The 14,991-nt window shown below is 47.0% G+C and overlaps 1 long non-coding RNA gene across 1 annotated transcript; it reads right to left on the bottom strand.

The window, feature by feature from the left end:
- Nucleotides 1–286: 286 nt before the first annotated feature.
- On the bottom strand, nucleotides 287–13,784 carry Gm29678 (predicted gene, 29678). Its single transcript, NR_151624.1, has 3 exons — nucleotides 13,692–13,784; nucleotides 1,269–1,406; nucleotides 287–1,186 (listed from the first exon to the last, which is right to left on the bottom strand). It is a non-coding gene; the product is annotated as a predicted gene, 29678 (long non-coding RNA).
- Nucleotides 13,785–14,991: the final 1,207 nt, after the last annotated feature.

Raw genomic sequence — 14,991 nt, 5'->3', positions numbered from 1 at the left:
GCCATGAGCTCCCCAGAACTGCACAGGGGCTGGAGGTAAGAGAGAGCAAAGGGCTACTTAGCTCTTAAGTAGCCTAAGAGGCCAGCCTGAGACTAATGCACCACCCACAGAATCTATGTAATTGGGAATTAACTGTGGCCGTAGTTGGCATTTTGAGTACCACTTAGAACTTACAGGTCAGGGTACTTAGTCTGCATGTGAATGGGTAGTCAGTTCTTTGTGTCTGTGGGCTCCCATTTGTGGACTTAGTGAACCACAGACCTTTTTTTTTTTTTTTTTTTTTTAACAATCTTTGCTTCTGTACTGAGTATGCCTACTTTTTCTTGTCATGATCACCCCAAACACTGTAGCAGCTCACGTCACTGCAGAGCATTGGGTATTGCAGGGATCTCAGTGTGCTGAGGCAGATGGAAGGAAGCACTTACATTCTGGGCATGTGGGCATCTTCAAGGATCCTGGATTTGATGCCCACACACGCTGACAAAAGACAGCACCAACAGGAAAAACATGCCTTCTGGGTTGGGACTAGAAGGAAGTCGGTGGTTGCCAAGGGTGAGGGAAAGCTGTATTTCCCAGCAGGCACTGCTTTGACTGAGGACTCCTGTACAGGTGGGAAGGTGAAAACACTGGGAAGTAGAGCAGAGCCTAACAGTTACGGTCATCATATTCCCCTGCTCACAACCCCTAGTGACGATTTGGAATACATAAATGGACCCCTTGCTTCTAGCAACCCAAGGGCTAAGATGTCATCAGGGCATCTAAGGCCTAAAGCAAAGATGTCCCCAGTTTGCCACAGTTCACCTACTTTATATTTCTATCAATGTATTTGGAAATGTCTTGATTTATGACTAGCCTTGTTCTGTTGCTAGAAAAGCTTCCTGAACCTGCACTGTGGTAGAAGATGGAATTGAAGGTATCCCAGGCCTGGTCACTTTTATTTGCCTCCAGAATAAATGATCTCTTACCTCTTTTTTTAGCTTAGAGGGGGGCCAAGATAGCCCAAGGTAATCTGTATGTGGGCCCTGGACCCGTGGGATGCCACCTTCTTCATAACGAAGATTTCTCTGTGTTTGCAGGACATCCCATAGAGCTGTGTTTTGTCTCGGGGACCTTTAGTCTAGAGGCCACATGCTGGTCCATCTGTTGCTGTCTGTCACCTCCTCCAGCTTCACTATGTTCACCTGAACTGGAGGAAGATGAAAATGAGGGAAGAGTTAAACCCACCCAGCACAACAGCCCCACCCCCACCCCGCCCAACACACACACACCATGAAGAAAGGAAGGTCAGAGGATTTGGAGAGAGGGATGGGGCCAGGCAGAGGATGGTGACTCTGACACTGCCCATCAGATCCATATGCAAAGCTCCTCTGTCCTCCTCATGTCCTGTAGGCACTGCGGCAGAGCTCCTGAAAACAGCAGTAAAGTGAGAGATAAGCAGAAACAGGGCTTGAGTTTTCTGGTTTCTCAGATCTGGGGCTTTTAGCAGCTACCTGCCAAGCTCCAGGGCAACAGTGGGCACAGAGCACAAGGTCTGTCATGATGGCTGAGGTGCTGAGGTGACAGCAAGCAGCCCCATGCTGTAGATCCAGGCATGCGGTGCTGTCATGGTTACCTGTTTCCCCAGGAGGCTAGAGTTACCTCATTATAGACTTACAGACTGGATCAGCCTACTTCTCAACCTGTTCCTACACACACACACACATCTATACATTCTCACTCATGATGAGAATATATATATATATATATATATATATATATATATATATATGCACACACACATACACCTACATACACACCTATACACACACACATACACTCACATATGCACACTCTCACACACAGTTACATATACACACACACACACACACACCTATAAATGCACACACTCTCACATATACTTGTCTACACAGGCCTACACACACACACACATACACACACACACTCAGATTCATATACACTCACACATATCATCATACTTACATACATTCACATATGTACACATGCACACACGCACATATATACCTACACATACATACTCACATACACACATATACACATACTTACACACATGTATACAAGCCCATGTGAATGTGATATCTATGGACATCAGAAAATAACCCCATCATCCACCAAACATTATAGAGCTTGCTTTCCCTTCCCCTGCCCCTCCCCTCCCCTCCCTCCCTCCCTCCCTCCCTCCCTCCCTCCCTCCCTCCCTCCCTCCCTCCCTTCTTTCTTTCTTTCTTTCTTTCTTTCTGGGACAGAATCTCTCACTAGCTTAGAGATTGCCAACTTATGTTAGGCATTTCCAGTGAACCCCAAGATCTCTCTGTGCCTGCCTCTCCAGTTCTGGGATTACACGTTTGTACCTCCATGCTGGCTTTCTTACATAGGTTCTCAGGTCAAATGCTGGTCTGCATACTTGTTAGACAAACACTTGACCAAGCGAGCTCTCTTCCCAGCAGTGCTTGCTTTGTGACCCAGAACAAGCCTCTCTCCCCTTAGCTGACCTCCTTTGGCCCCCCGGGGCTGGTCTTTCCACCCACTCTGCTTCTATTACTCCCCATTTATGGCCCAGAGGCTCCTTTGTAATGAGGGATCAAGAACTGTGTCTTCACTTTCAAACGTGGCACCATTTGCCATGTCCTGATGCAAAAATAGCTTCCTAGGCTTAGACTGGTTGAGATTCTCCTGTTAGCCACAGACTCATTCCATAAAGGATGGGGGGGGGGTGAGGGGAGGCTTCTTGGAAAATCAGCTTTCGCAGGTGCCTTGAAGCAAGAGAGACACAGGGAACCATGAGGCCCAGGCTTTCTTTCCTGTTTTGCCAGACAGGCAAGCCCCATCTTCAGTCAGTCCCAGGCTTTCAGGCTCAGTGACTGGGTTCAACATCACACATGGTTCTACAGTTACTCCATTGCTATCTTAGGGTCTCCAAGGAGTGTGAACTTCTCCTTCTATGAGTGACATTTGAGATATTGCTGACTTTCTGGGGAACAAAGTTTGTGAACATTTGTGCATGATGTTAAACTTAGCTCTTCTGTATCTGGAAATATACATGGCGGAAACAGCAGGTTAGCACATGTAGGCTGTGAATGAGCAAGAGCCATAGCAGGATGCCAGTCACCATAACAGACAACCAGAGAGCCAAACTTAGCCACAGCAGCAAGGAACTCAACCCCAGAAGAGCTGGCAGGGAATCATATGTGTGTGTGTGTTTTGTATGTGTCCATATGTGTAGCTCTGTATGTGTGTGGGCATGTGAGTGTGTGATACATATGTGTGCATGTGAATGTGTGTGAGTGTGTGTATATGTGTGACATATATGAAGGAATCATCATGGAAGGCACATAACATTTATATATACTTCCATGCTGAGGTGGTCATGTCATCCAATGAGAAAAGCAATTTCCCAACAGTGTCTAAAGTAGGGTAGTATGATGGAGCGACCCATGGTGCTGTCGACATATGTGGCAGAAGGTGGCTTTGTTGGACATCAGTGGGAGGAGAGACCCTCGGGCCTGAGGGTGTTCAATGCCACAGTGTAGGGGAATGCCAGGGAGGGAGGATAGGAGTTGGTGGGTGGGTGGGTGGGGGAGCGCCCTTATAGAGGCAGGGGGAGGAGGGATGGGATAGGGGGTTTCCGAAGTAGAGACCTGGAAAGGGGAAAACATTTGAAATGTAAATAAAGAAAATATCCAAGAAAAAAAAAAGTAGGAGAGTGTGTTCTTGGGCCCAGATGATCACAATGACTAGCTGGCTGCTGATTCTCCTGGTGGAGGTGGGAGATTCTGTTTCTGTGGGTGCCTGTGCAGGTACAGGTGCATGTACAGAGGCCAGAGGTCAATCTCAAGTGTTACCCCTCAGATCTGGTCTGTCACAATTATGATGGAGGGTCTCTTACTGGTCTAGAATTTGCTGGTTAGGTTAGGCTGGTGGGCAGGTAAGGCCCAGAGATTACAAACACACTCAGCTCTTTAAATGTGGGGCATGGAATCCAACTCAGATTTCTCTGCTTTGCACAGCAAGCGCTTAAGGGACAGCCATCTCTCTAGTCCATCTTCTTTCTTTGTAAGCCCCCATTTCATGGGTTTTGTAAGCTAGCTGCCAAGCTGGGCTGACACCATCCTCTTTGCACAGTGGCTGGTTCCAGTGGCTTCCCTAAGAGAAGGGCCCAGAATCTGTCACTTCTTCCCAAGAGGGCTCCAGTCTCAGCGCTCGGAACACAACAGGAAATTGTGTTTAGCAAGGCTCTGTGGATCAGGAACTAACTTTATCAAGCTCCTGGAAACATTCAATGCCACCATTTGAAGAAGCCCAGCTTCTTAATGGAAAAGGGAAGACACAAGGAAGGTGATGTCCAGTTATTTGTATCCAGCCCAGGCTTGGAACAGAACAGAAGTGACTAGCGGGTTTACAGTTCTTTCCAGAAGTCAGCTGCCCTTCCATTCTCAAGGTTCTGGAGGTTAAAGAAGCTGAGCCGATGGCCTCAGCCGAAGCTCCAGAGCTCGGTTCCTCCAGATGTGGCCAGTCCTGGCACTGGGAACAGTGGCAGGGACCCATCCCTTTTGATGTCTTTACTCAACATCTTTTTCTGGTGGCAGAACGGCTAAGAGAGAGCAGCAAATGAGTCAATAGTGAAGCAGCAGTGTCTTTTCCTTCCCAATTTCGTAGACTTTTTGTGTGTGTTGGTTTCCTATCTTGCAAATTTTATGAATTCATTAGTCGTTCTGGTTTCTCCGTTCTTTTCTTTTTTCCTGTCAATTCTGGGATCAAATCCAGGCCTTGCAAGTGCTAGGCCCACCCTCTACCACTGAGGGATAATCCCAGCTCTGGTTGTTTTCAGCTTGAACTGGTGGGTTACAAAAATACCAGCTGTAAAGTAAAATATGCAGATCCCACGTAGTTACTATAATCCGTGTGCCACAGAATAAACTGACTAGTGAAGTGTGCATATGGAAAAGAAAGTGTGCATGTCTATGTGTGCATGCCTATGTGCATGCATGCATGCATGTAGCTGTCATACATGTATGCACATGTCTGTTTTCATGTCTAAATGTACATGCCTATGTATGCATATGTGCATGTGTGTATCTGTGAGTATGTATGCACATGTACAAGTATATGTGTTTCTATGTGTGCAGTTGTGCCTGGGTACATATGTGTGAATGCATACGTTTGTGCCTGTGCCTGTATGTGCAATATGAACTTGTAGGCATGTGTCTTTTCCTTCAGTAAAGCTCTGAAACAGTGACTTTACACAGCTGTGTGAAACTGTCACACTCTAGTATAGCTGTGACTTGCATGCCTATATCACATTGTTTTAAAAAGTGGCTGGCAGGTTCCTCGGGGCGTCTGATTAGTGTGCCATTTCATTCATATCCATCCTCAGAGTGGCGGAGGGCATTAGTGAACCTAGCAGCTTATTAAAGCAAATGGCATTTGAGCCTGGAGCCAGCCATATTGCCCTTCACCCTGGCCTTGGCAGCAGCAAGGCCATGGCTGCCACACTGTCATATGTCTACATCCTGTGGTACACGTTTCCTGGGAAGGGAGACACTGGCTGAGTTTTTATGGAAAACTACTTTCAAGGGATAAGACGTCCCTCATCTCTCTGACTGGAGGTAGCTTCAAGTTGCTGGCAGAGTTGCCCCTGGAGGGTCCAGAGTGTCTGGGACAGCTGGGGCCATATTACTGCCTGGAGGTGTTCAGTCTTAGGTGTGCACTGCCAGGTGCTACCTCCACAGGTGAACATCACAGGGTGTGCTGTCCCTATTCTGTTTCTCTCAGAGTTCTAAAATGAATAATCCATCACACGGAGATGAGGGTCAGGCCAGCCTCACAAAGGAACTCTGAGGTTGGCCTACAATGTGAACACTGTCAATTATTCTGCTTTATACCCCACCTCCATTCTCAGGAGTGGGGGGGCCTCACTTCCATTAGACCAATTTGGATGGAGGCTACATGCCGTAATCCTTTTACCATCTTATTTAAACAAGAGAGATGAGTGTAAATGAAGGGGAAGAGGGATGGGGGGGGGTGCGGGGAGGAGAGGACACAGAAAGAAAAGAAAACAAACAAACATATTCTAGGGCCATTTTTAACTCCTGACTGAACAATTTATTAAAGGTAAGTGTGACTTTAAAAAGCATGCTGGCCACTGGTGTACAGGAGGAGTACTCAGAGTCCAAAGAGACCCATTTCTAAGCCCCTCCCTTGTGTTCAGAATCTTTATCTGTAAGGAAGTCAAAGCTCTTGGCGGTCTTTCTGATTGTCACTGAGCAGAGTTCAGTGGAGAGATGGCTCGGGTGTCTGGGAGTGAGCCCTGGCATAGAGGGTACCAAGAGCCTGCAGCATCACATAGCACAAGCCCTCTCCTACAGGGGTCAACACTCACAGGTCCCTAAAACACCCGTGTTGGTTTCCTGTGGGTATGCAACAAACAGCCACGTACTTAGATGCTTGAAACACTGGGCACTCACTGGTTGGTACTCCAGACACCACTTGACTGACTGCCTACCTCTAGACTGAGTCTCACCAAGGCTTCCAGTTTTCTTGAAGCTATGTCTGGACATGTCTTTTCTGCTGATTTGAACTCCGTGGGGTCCTAAAGATAGCAGAGACACTTAGCAGAGCCTTCTAGCTTACTTCTTGCTTCCTTTACTTATACAGCCGGTCTCATAGGGTTAGGAATTTATTTTTATGGCCTCATTTAATCTTTCTGTGTGTGCACAGGCATATGTGTGTTCAGTCATGTGTATGTACAGTCATGTGTGTGTACAGTCATGTGTGTTCATGTATATATGTGTGTATATAGGCATGTGTGTGTATATGTGTTCATGTGTATATGTGTGTGCACCAGCATGTGTGTATATGTGTGCATGTATGTATGTGTGTATATAGGCATGTGTGTGTGCACGTGTGTGCGTCCGTGTGCACTCAGATTTGTACAGGGGTACTCATGTCAGCAGGTGCATGTGTGTCCATGTGCACATAGAGGCTAGAGAACAGTCTTGGCTATTGTTCCTCAAATGTCATCCATCTTGTGTCTTTCTGAGACAGGGTCTCTTACTGGCCTGGAATTCACCAAGTGTGCCAGGAGAACTGACCATCACGCCCCAGGGGTCCACCCCTCTCCATTTCCCCAGCCCTAAGATTGTAAGTGTGCCACCACAGCTGGCATTTTAAAAATCAGACTTAGTTATTTTATATATGGATGTTTGCTTGCATGTGTGTGTGCACTGTGGGCACAAAGGCACCTATGGGGTTCAGAAAAGAGTGTCAAGTCCCTGGAACTGGAGTTATGGATGGTTTTAAGCTGCTGTACGGGTGCTGGGAACCAAACCCCAGGTCCTCTTCAAGAACATTGAGTACTCTAACCTCTGAGCTATCATCTCTTTCCTATTTATTTTTTTATTTTTTGTTTTGTTTTTTGTTTGTTTGTTTGTTTTTGTTTTAAAACATGAACTTTTGAGGCTCATCCTTGGGCCTCCATGCTGTAAGAGCAGCGCTTTTATCGAAGGGGCCGTCTCCTCCGCCTTTCATTTAACCTTAACTACCTCCAAAAGTCTCTGCTTCCAAATGCCACAGCTAGGTGTGGCTTCTCTCTCTTACTGACTGCACTGTGGGGACTCAGTCCAAGTCAGTGGGGACAGTGGAGCCACAGCGTCAAGTCCCATCTGGAGGCTTGACTGGGGACGATCAGGCCATTGCTGGAATTCATTCCCACGAGGCTGTGTGCCCGTGAGCCTCCTCTTTCTGTGGGCAATCAGCACTTCTAACTTTGCCAAGACTTCCAGAAGAGCTGTAGCTCTAGCCTTTTAAAATAACCAGCAATGGCATAAGGGTGGCCATGGCTTTACTGTATTTTTAAGGCCTAGAAGGAAGCCCCACGCCCCACCTGTTAGCATTCTGTCTAAACTCCACCTCACAGTTACCTGGCAACAGCCAGGGGCCCACTATAAAAGGGGCTGCTTTCCTCCCTCTTCCCTCTTTTGTTCTCTTCCTCTCTTGCTTCTCTCTTGCCCTCTTGGACTCTTCCCTTCCCCCCTCGCTTCCCTTCTCTCCACGTGTTCATGGCCGGACTCTACTTCTCTACTCTCCCCCTCTCTATGCCTTTCTCTGCCTCTACTACCTTCTTAACTCCCCTCCCTATGCTCCGAAAAAACTATATTCCATAATATACCATTGTGTGGCTGGTCCCTCGGGGGGGGGGGGGGAAGGGATGCCTTGCATGGGCCCACTAAGACATCTCCTTCCCTGACTACCATAGAACATATTTTACTTCTCATTACCTTCTTATAAACACATCACCACCCACATCTAAACGGAGGCATTTCCATGGGGCCATAAACACCTGAAGGTGAAAATCACTGAGGTCACCCCATTACTACGACACAAGGGAATTCCACTCCCGAATCCACAGACTCTGTTGAGTTCACCAAGTGACAATCTTCACTCGAGCATAGGAAGTTCTACATCCCAGCCAGCTCCCCAGTCAACACTTGGCGACCACAAAAGATCATAGGCTTTAAAACATGTCCGGTTGACTAATGTTCAGTTAAGGAGGAGTGAAAAATGTTCTTCAAGGACTCCATCCTGGGATCTGTGACTAGAAGGAGGTGGTGAGGGCACGTTGAGGTGTTTGGCTTCCCACCCTTCTGTTCTTCTTCCACCAAACTAACCCGATCCCAGACTATGCTCACCTGCTAGAGTCTATATAATTCTGGTGTGTGGCCAAAGGTTAATGCCTTAACCATCTGACAGAAAGCCAAGTTCTACAAATGAGTTAGAGATCCCGGGGTATTGAGTGTGAGTTTTTCTCTACCACTAAACAGGTGGCTAAGCTGTTCTTGGCTGACAGTCTTGAACAAGCCTTGCCTCTGGGAGTGAGGCGTGAAGAAGCGAGCTCTGCCTGAAGCAGTCAGCCTTGCCTTAGAAGCCAATCAAACCCAGTAACTACTTTATGTTTTCCAACCTGAAAAGGGTTCTGAGCGATAACACACTTCCCTCTCTGGCCAGCCAAGGAGACTGCGGTCACTTGACACCACATCATTTGGGTTAACTTCTTGGAATGCTAATCTCAAAGCAGTTCAGCTCACTTAAGCACCTTTTTCCTTATTAACTCCCAAGAGTGCCTGGGGTGTTGGAAATAGGGTGGTGGAGACAATGTCTCCAGAGGTGTGAAGGTCATTTGGTGAAAGAACTCTAGAATGGGGCCTTTCCTGAAGTTGAAGTTGTAGGCACCTGGTTATACCCAGCTTGGCAGTCTATCTGAATTAATTGGCTACTACTGAGTCAAAAGGATGATTTCAGCTTCTAGAAACAGATAAAATCTGCCTCAAAGTTCCATGTTATTTCAAAACAACATTGAGACAAGTGTGAATTTGCTGGTTGAATGCATAGCTCCTATTCGGGCCAGGACTGTCCAGTCTCTGTAGCCCCAAATGGATAACAAGGTTTAACCTGCTGGAGACAGAGCTACTAAGTTCTGGGGAGAGGGAACCTTGTAAGTCATAGTCTTAACCCTCCAGATACATTCAGACACAAAAGGCTTTAGACAACTAAGTTAATCACTGTGTGTGGTTAGGTCAGATGGTAAATTATGTAGAGCTAGGGGAGAAGGGAGGCTCCTAAGACCCAGGAAGTAAACAAAATTTACAGGCTTCAGGGAACAGATGCAGAGGATTCCTAAGGCCCCTGTGCAAGGTCCTAGCAGCAGTGACATTTGCTGAGAAATCGGCCTCTTTTACTAAAAAGATGATCTACCTGATGATCTAACTGCTTTGCGGTTGCTCACACTTGTTATGCTTTGTAAGGAGGCCCAATAATGTATTGCTTTGCTGCTTTGAATCCCTGGTGACTCTGTCATTGGTCCCCTAAATATCAGGTGAGTAGACATTTGTCTCATCTCATCTCACCAGGGTAAAGTCACACAACGGGCGCCAACCTCTCAGACAGAATGATGAAATGCCCAAGCACGTAAGAGTTCCATGAGCCCTGATTAAAATACCCAACAGGTTAAAGAAAAAAAAAATCTATGTGAATAAAGATGAAGAAAAGGAAGAAATAGACAAGAGTTTCCAAAAGAGATGTGGAAATGCTCATTGTGGATGTGAGTGCCAGGAGCCACCCTGTTGAAGATGAGAGGTGAGGCAGGCAGGCAGCATGCCACAATCTGGAGAGGCTGAGGGAGGCCGAGGGAGCTCCACGTCTTCATGACGGCAGGGACAGTATTTCAGAGAACAGAAGAGACATTCAAGGCTGATTAAAATAGACAAAATACATAGAGGATGTTGCCTCTAAAATGAGAAGATAATACATGAGAGAAACGAATGGAGAATAAGATCTTGGGATTTGAGATTATGAAGGTTAAAATAAAAACCACTGTAGGAAGTTCAATAGACAAATCTGCACAAATGTCTCAGAAAAGAGTTTTTTTTTCCAAGTAGAAGAAAATATAAGAGAGTTATTGAAGCAAAGACCAGTGAAAATAGAAGGGGGTGTCTATCAAAGAATTAATAAAAGAGAATTTTCCCGGTTCTTCAAATGGAAAAAGATACCAAGTGCTGTCTGTGCATAATGATTCCGAAGCCTTAGCCAGACATAGCTGGTAGAACTTGACAGCACTAAAAGTAAGGAAAAGGATGTTAAGACCTTACAGGAAAAAGCCCCGAAATAAGAATTCTATTAGCATAAAGCTCCTTAGAGGTGTCGGCGGTTAGACAGACAGACAGACAGACAGTAGACCAATGCCGTAAAAGATGGAGAAGCTAAATATTTTGAGTCTAGATTCCAGCACCCAGGCAAAAGTTCAGGATGGTGCCAGAACAGAGATTTTGACATACTGTGCTCTCTGGAAGAGTGGAAATCAAGAATGTGAGCTGGCCAATGGTAGCGCTCTCACAAAGGCGAGGAGAACACCAAAAGCAAGAGGAGAGTGAGCTCCACCTGAAGACGGACAGAGCACCATCCCAGAGAGCAACCCCTCCACACTGGAGCGAGATAAGGAAACAGGCAGACAGTGCATAGTCCCAGAGAGCAACCGTCCAGGCTGGAGCAAGACACGGAAACTCTGGGTAACTTTTAGAAATGAGAGACACTTGTAGAGAAGAGAGCAGAGTGATGGAGAGCTTAGAATGCAGGGAAGAAATCAGAAACAGAAAGGGGAAGAACAGCTGGCTGGCTCAAACTGCTCCTGGGGATGGTTTCCCTTGAGCTCCACGTGATAGTCTAGAACTGCTCAGAAGGACACACAGACCTCAGTTCTTCAGACATCTCTGCTATAATATTTCATATGCAAACCCTGAAACACTGTAAGAATCACATAGAGTACAAATGAGAAGGGTCTTGGGACTATGCATGCCATTGAAAACTGTGGGACCCTGGAGATAGGTCAAACACAGCTAGCATCTTAAGAAAGCAGCAGCTCCTCTGGTATTCACAGTTAGAATCCATGTCTGTCCTTATGCCCTGGGATGGTTCCTTTTTGGGCACTGTGATCATCAGCTGATTAGATGGAAAATACCTAGTGCATTAGCGTGGCGGGCCTTGGAGGCTGTCTGTGAGGATATTTCCAGAAAGTATTAACCCTGCCCTGAATGTAGGTGACAGGACCCTGTGAGCTGGGGTCCTGGGCTGCATATAAAAAGAGCGAGTTGAATGCAGGCATCTCTCTCTCTCTCTCTCTCTCTCTCTCTTTCTCTCTCTCTGCTTCCTGTCTTACATAGATCTGATCAGGCAGCCCCTTACTACCGCTGCTGCAGCCACAAGCTCCACCCACCACCATATCTTCCCCAGGACGCTGGAATGTACCCCGAATCCCTGAGCCCAAATAAACTCTTCTTAAGTTGTTTCTTATTAGATATCTGGTCATGACAAGAGAAGCAACCAATACAGATGTTAGCTGTATGGAAGAAATATGCATCCAATAAAGTGTTTATATAAACATAGTGACAATATCTTTCTTGTTTGACAAATAATGATTATAAAGAGCACCATGTGATATTTTGACGTGTTAATTGTGAGATAAGTCAAACTAATTAAAAGTCTGTCATCTGACATGCTTATTTTCTGTGGATGATGAGTATATTTAAAATCTAGTTTTTCAGTGCTTTTGAAATGTACAGTGTATTGTTATTAATTGTGGAACTAGGGCCATCTCCTTCTGGCAGCTTATAGAACTATACTTTGCCTCACTACAAGCTTCTAATGCTACCTCTTGGACAGGCGGATCTGCTAGAGGTGTCTGACCTGCACTAGCTACCCCAACACGGGGGAAGCTGGCCCGCTAGCCTAGTTTGCTTGGCAAGCCCAGGGCCAGTGAGAAACCCTGTGTCAAACCCAAAATGAGTAGCTCCTAAGGCACACATCCATGGTTGACCTCTGGCCCCCATGCTCATGCCCACACATGTGTGATTCATTCCACCCCACTGCAAGAAGTTCTGAATTCCAGTACTCACCTGAGAGTATTTGAAGAAGCAGGGTCTTTGGTGTCTCCCAAAGTGACACCAGTGAGCCCTTCCACATACATGTGCATCATATGTGAAAGTCAGTACAACTTCTAGGCCGAGGCAGCTTCTAAAAAACGTTCTCAGATGCCCTTCCATAATGGTACCTGCCCCAGCTCTCCCACTGGAGATTCTGGATCACTGCTCCTCTCTGAGAGAGCTCACCTGTGTGCTCCACTCTGAGAGAGCTCACCTGTGTGCCCCGCTCTGAGAGAGCTCACCTGTGTGCCCCGCTCTGAGAGAGCTCACCTGTGTGCCCCGCTCTGAGAGCTCACCTGTATGACCCGCTTTGTAGCCTTTGCTCCTTAGAGGAAAATTTGGTTGAGAGAGGGTGTGGATCAATGAATGTGTCTCCCAAAGGGTCACATGTTGAAGGCTTAGTTCCCTAATTTATGTGTCCGTGGCATTAGGATGTGGGGTATTGGGAAGTTGATTGGATTGAGGTGCAGGACCTGCAGGTTATTTTCCAATTGCTGTGATAAAATACCATGACCGAGGCAGCTTGTAGAAGAGTTTATTTGGACTTACAGTTCCAGATGGTTAGAGCCCATCATAGCCCGGAAGCAGGCAGCAGGAATGGTGACTGGAGCAGAAGCTAGGGGCTCATATCTTGAAGCTAGAGCGTGAAACAGACTAAACTGGGAATGGCATGGATCTTTGACTCCTCAAAGCCTGCCCATCCCCCCACTCCACAAGTGACATACTTCCTCCAGCAAGGCCACATCCCTAAGTCGCCCAAACAGCACCATCAATTGGGGACCAAGCGTTGAAATGCCTGAGGCTATGGGGAGCACATCACACTCAAAGAATCACAGTGGGGCTCCCTGGATAGCATAGGAGGAGAAGAACCCTGAGCTGCACCACTGCTTCCTCTCTGGTTTTGGTGCAATGGAATGCTCCTGCCAGGCGCTGGCACCATTCTTTTGGACATCCCAGTTTTCAGAACAATGGGGAATAAGCCTCTGTCCTTGAGAGATGACCAAGTCAGGTACGCCAGCCTCCAACAGCAAGTAGCAGGGTTGGACCGGCTGACGGTGAGGATTCAATGTTCTCTGAACGTGAAGAATGTTCTGGAACATTCCTAGTTTCATCAGACGAGATCTAACAGCCAGCCAGGGGATGGATAAATATAATGTTTTCTGGCTCCCAGGGCCCCATGAGCAAGAGAGAGAGAGAGCTTACCTCCCTTCCAGACGTATTTCTCTTGTCTCTCTGAGGAAGGGAAAGGGCGAGCTGTGAATCAACGCAGACGCTTCAGAGAAGCCCGGGAACAAATATGCACTTCTTAACAAATATTCCATTTACCCAGAAGTGCTCAGCTGCCTGCGGGGAACAGCCTCTCTACTGACCCAGATAAGCAGGCCAGGGCCCTGTGATGTCGGTATGAGGTACTTCAAGGTGCCTCTCACCACAGGCCACCAAGAGTCTGGACGGCCCTGTCCAAACACAAACACACCGGCAATGGTGTTCCTACCCGCACAGACGTGAGCACAAAGGAGATTTTCAGCTAATAAGATCCTTGGTGTTTGTAGCACTAAAGCGGCTAAGGTCATTAGAACTCTTTAAATACATTTCCCCTCATTCTGACAGGAGGAAAACTGGGTTGAAGGAGCTCATTTTATTTTCCATTTAAGTTAATTCAATGGGAGGCAGACTTTTTAAAACATTTTCTTTATGTGTGTGTGTGTGGAGGGGATAGGGAGGCCTGGGGGAAGGAGAGATTGAGATGTCCCTATGGGTCCCTTGGCTAAAGAAGAAAAATGTCCAGCTTGAAATGCTTTCCTCTGGGGGCTGTTTGTGGAATCAAAACGCCTCTCTGGTTTGCAGTTCTGAAACCCACCACTGTGACTGAAAAAAAGAAAAAGAAAAAGAAAAAAAGGAAAGAAAGAAAAGCACTTTCAATTTAGAAGGGAAAATGTCCCCAGCTCCTGGAGTCCGGGCTCTGCAGAGGGCAATGCAGCTGGAGGGTGTGCACATCCAGGGTTTGGGTTTTACACACTGCACAGATCTCAGCGCCCTCCAGCATCCTCGGGTTGTCCCACTGATCTTGCCTGAGTGCTGGGCCCCACCTCTGTCCCCCAGGGGAAGAAGACTGACCGCAGGGCGTTGCTGGGAGGCAGGGACAGAAGAGAAGGACAAAGAGGCCAGTCCCTGGATGCAGAGATGACCTCAGTGTTCTCTTGGGATCACCTGTGATCCTGAAAATCAAAGTTGCATCCTCAGAGACTCCCGCCCTCTCCTGCTTTGTCAACACTTTTCTCCTGGGGATGCTCAGAGCTTTGAAGGGTGTTCAGGTTAAATCTCTATTTACAGCCCCCACCAGGAGTGTGCTTGTGGGTAAATGACAGATCCTCCTTCCCTCTGGTACACAGGCTCCCGTACACACTATGTTTCTTGGTCTAGGAGGCCACCCTGAGAGCTATTCTGTTGGTGTGGTTCCAGTTGGTTGCCTGCTCCATCATTAATTCATTCCACAAACACG

This window comes from Mus musculus, chromosome 1, assembly GCF_000001635.26.
Source record: "Mus musculus strain C57BL/6J chromosome 1, GRCm38.p6 C57BL/6J".
Taxonomy (NCBI): domain Eukaryota; kingdom Metazoa; phylum Chordata; class Mammalia; order Rodentia; family Muridae; genus Mus; species Mus musculus.
This window is presented reverse-complemented; position numbering and strand designations above follow the sequence as displayed.